The sequence below is a fragment of the Mesitornis unicolor genome, unplaced genomic scaffold (assembly GCF_000695765.1).
Source record: "Mesitornis unicolor isolate BGI_N332 unplaced genomic scaffold, ASM69576v1 scaffold41105, whole genome shotgun sequence".
Lineage (NCBI taxonomy): Eukaryota > Metazoa > Chordata > Aves > Mesitornithiformes > Mesitornithidae > Mesitornis > Mesitornis unicolor.
Window position 1 is genome coordinate 232 of NW_010188301.1, and position 4,217 is coordinate 4,448.

At 37.9% G+C, this 4,217-nt stretch overlaps 1 long non-coding RNA gene across 1 annotated transcript; it reads left to right on the forward strand.

The window, feature by feature from the left end:
• The first annotated feature begins 5 nt into the window (after nucleotides 1–5).
• Nucleotides 6–2,248, forward strand: LOC104541603. Its single transcript, XR_728144.1, has 3 exons — nucleotides 6–218; nucleotides 884–951; nucleotides 1,672–2,248. It is a non-coding gene; the product is annotated as an uncharacterized LOC104541603 (long non-coding RNA).
• Nucleotides 2,249–4,217: the final 1,969 nt, after the last annotated feature.

Genomic DNA, 4,217 nt, shown 5'->3' on the forward strand with positions numbered 1-4,217 from the left:
ACCTTTTTATAGCAACTATACAAACTATGGGAACTTTAACGCTCTGCAGAGCCAAGGAATCCTGAGATACAACTCCGCAGCAGTGGCTTCAAACGAGGGACTAAGTCAGACTGTCCTAAATACCAACTCTGTCCACAAGCAGAGCAGTGACTCTTTGAAAACCATCACTAACCATCTAGAACATCATTACAGGCCCTCTAGTTATGATTCCAAGAAAGGTAGGTGGCTCGGTTTTGCCGCTCTCTTCTCCCTCGCCCTCCTCAAGTCCTTTGCAGACTGTAAATGCTGAAACCCCCTCCGGGGAAAGCAGTGGGCGCGCTGTCACCGACCCCGCCGGCTGCAGGTGGGCGCCCTTGTCACCGGGGCGCTGGGAGCGGCGTGTCGCCGCCGCACCGGTACTTGCCTCTCAGGACTGAGAAGAAATGTGAAAGACGGGCTGCAGAAGCAGCTTTTAGAAGTCTTTTTAAAAAAGGAAAAGTACTCTCAAATATATACAGAGAGCACTACTGTCATTACATGTATTTTTTTTCTTTTTTCTTTTTCCTATTTTACGAACAAACTGGTTTTGCTCGCTTTGTTTCCAGTAGTCTCATGGGGTTTTTGCAGCTTTGGGTTCAGATAATTACTGACCTTGGACGTGAAATGACGTGAACCATGACATTTTAAAATGTAATTTTATTTGTTTCGAAAAAGTTTTGCACTGATATAATTCCCAACTTATTTTACCAAAATACTTGAGATATGGGCAATTATAAAATAGTGGCCAGCCTTTTAAACGACTCAGCTACGAATCCTGTGCCAGTGAGGGTTGGGACCTACAGAAACTGTACAATCTAGTTAGCTGGCTGTGTCCTGTGACTAACTGACGGTTGTATTTTGACAGATCCCACTGAAGTCTGCACAGTAGGAGTACAACCATACCTATAGAAGTGCAATCACACAGCAGTGCAAGTAAGTGAGAACATTTTCTGTTACACTGGTCATTTGGCATCAGGTCTGAGACAGGCTGTACAGTTCTAGACTTGCTTAACGTTCATTTCTTGCTTCATTACTTAAGAGACTGATTTCGGAGTAAGACACTCCTTTTTGCTGGTTTGTTGGGTTGGTTTTTTAAAATTTTTTTTAAACCTCTCATTTCAGGTTTTCTCTCGGGTTTGTCTTCATTTTAAAGTCAGGTTAGACAGTTCCCTCACTTCGCATACTCTTTGCTTGTGTAAGGCAGAGTCGTAAGGACTATTTAAATGTTCGGGAAAGAAAATTTTCGTAAAAAAAATATTTCAGAAGGTATTGTTGTTTAAAAATGAAGTGCTTGTGCTCACGTGGCAGTGGTAAAACTGTACATTCTGAGGGAGACTTAACGCAGGGATCGTGTATTTAAAAGGAAAAGGGACAACGATTAGAGATCGACATGCATCTTAAGCAGGGGATATTTCTTGTCTCTGAGTTGCCTCTTGCCTAGCTAGCAACGGCACTCTTGATGCCTCCACTATTGCCGGCTAAATATACAGCAACAAAATATCGCCTTGTCGATATGTCTTCAACTAATTATTTCGTTGGAAGAAGTTAGACGAGTAAGAAATTTGACTTCCTTCCTGCTCTTTTTCCAGTTTAATGGTGTTAGTGTGTAATTGAAAGATTTTTGGATGATCTGGTTTTTTCCTTGGTCCACAGGTAGGTGTCACAATTGCTTTGAAAAAAGTCAGCAAGCCATCATCTCTCCCCGAGCTAATATATATAACAAATCTCTAAATCCGGATCACATCTTGTGCCACTGTATAAAAGAAGACCACAGAGCACTATTAAATCTTCAGACTCTAATTATTAAACCAGAATTTTGTTGGACATATGTGAGTTTGCTGGTATAGTATAGTTTCCCTAATGTATGTGTGACTTTTGAAAACAGATCTGTTTTTCTCAGGATATCTTGAATTGATCACTTCATTGCCACGGTATATATTCGATAGGTGTGATAGGATTTATTGTAAAATTTATTTGTAAAAGATGTATACAGTAGAAATAATAAAGACGTGATTGGAGATCTTGAGTCCTTACAAAGTGGAAACAAATTTGATATTTATTTTTGTAATGATATAAAGCTTCTAGTAATTTATGCAAGTTGTATTGCAATGGAATCTGAACTTTTTGTAAATAAATTTTGCCTGGTTTTTATTTGAAACGTTGATGGTTATACAAACTTTGGTTGTTTAATGAGAACTCTTTACTAATTTATATCTCTAATTGTAAATAAAAACAGACTAGTCTGCAACAATATGGTGTTTTCCATTCATTTCCCCCAAATAGTAATACATTATTTAGAAAATGACAAAAATTGTAATTTCACTAGTAGAACTTAGCTCATAAAATGAGTAAGCAATTTAAATATGTTGCAAAGATATGCTTTGCATAAATTAATTCCTTCTGGGCTGTTCCGTTATGCTTAAGCTTTAAATACACACATGTGTGCAAATACATATTTGTATATGTACATGCATATGCGTAGAGAGAGTGATGTGAATACATGCATGCTTCTTATAAACTATTTATGTTGGGTGTGAAGTAGCTCTTTATGTGAGTTAACGTTCTTTAAATCCACCATTTCTAGGAAAAAAAAATATAATCAGCTATGGCTTATTTGTAATTTCTTTGTTTCTGCTTCTCGCTAGAATATGCAAAGAAAAAAAAAAAGATAAAAAAGTCCAATTCCTGGTTTTTATGATTTTCCCCTTTTTTCTTTATGTCAGTGAACCATATCTTTACAGTCACGTTGGAAACCCACTTTGATTGGGCTCATAAAATCAGCTAACTAATTATTTTAATTTTTTAGTAAAATAATGGGAATCCTCATATAATATAATTTCAGAAAAGAAACGAACAATCATTTATTTTCCCCAAAAGATAAATTGAGTGAATATAACTTACGGTTATAAAACAAGAATAATAGCTTCTTAGATTGCCCTTTAATCAATCATACACTTATTTTTCAAGAGGCTCATCTATTTTATTCCATGATTAATAATGTTCCAGCGTGAGAGCATTATTAGATCCCAGCAGGGGAGATCCTGAATGCTTTTAGCTGCTTTGGAATGGTCAGTTGGGGTTCATTATGGTCTGATATTGAACAATTTATAAAATCTTGTCTAAACATCTGCCAGCTTAGATAGGCCGATGTGTCTGAAGATGGGAAATTGCTGGACCAGTTGATATTGACAAACGGATCTCTCTCCAGTGGCTTTTTGTTCAGTGAAAATTAGTGGCCTCTTGCTCAGGTCTTGTTAGAAAGGGCATTTGAAAGTGATCTTAGATACTTCAGGCATCAGCCTTGGGAATGTTAACTGGATAAAGAGCCGTGCTAGTCTGGAGTCAGGAAATATGTTGCGATTATATTAAAAACGGGGAAAGGAAGCTGTGTTTCTTAAATACATACACTTAATTCCCATGATTCATCTTCCCCTGCACCACCACCACCCCGCCCCACCTATTTTACTCCTATAAAGACGTCTAACTGATTGAGAAAATGCACGTGTTTTTCAGCGACAGGGCAGAAATTAATATTGTAATTCTGGAAAACTCTGGGATTCATCTAACTAAATATAATACACTGAAAATCTTTGCAGCTGGGAGTCTCCTCATCTTCTTACATTGTTTGTAGGATGATGCTTCTCTGCTCCTGTAAAATGCTGTTTCACTGAGGTAAAATGCAATCCTGTCTGCGTGCGGTGTGCAGTACAATTAGATGAACAGCTAACAAGTAATTCAGTTTTTCCCTTCCAGTTTAGTATATGATGTAGATGCAAATATTTACAGTAATCACCCTCAACCGCCTTTACTGTGCACTTTAGGAAGATTTTACGGAGGGATTTGTGTGTCGGCGGAGACGTCTGAACTTCCTTTTCCTCACACTTGCTCCTACTCCATCCGCCCCCACCACCCAACTTTTATGTTCCGGGTCTCTGTTGGACACAACGTGTACACTTCAATTGGTAAAAACCAAAAGCTGTGGCAGAGATTAAAAAAGGCTAACGACATTCCTTTGATGTTTATACGCCCAAAGACTTATAAAAGATTTCCATAATTTACCCACCCTTGCTAGTATTTAGACCTGGATTTCTTTCTGGAAAGAAAAGTAGAAAGACTTGGAAAACTCGCTTTTAAATATTCACTATGTATGTAAAACCCAATGGACTGCTCTCATCCTCTGAGAAATTCTCGAGCGGTTC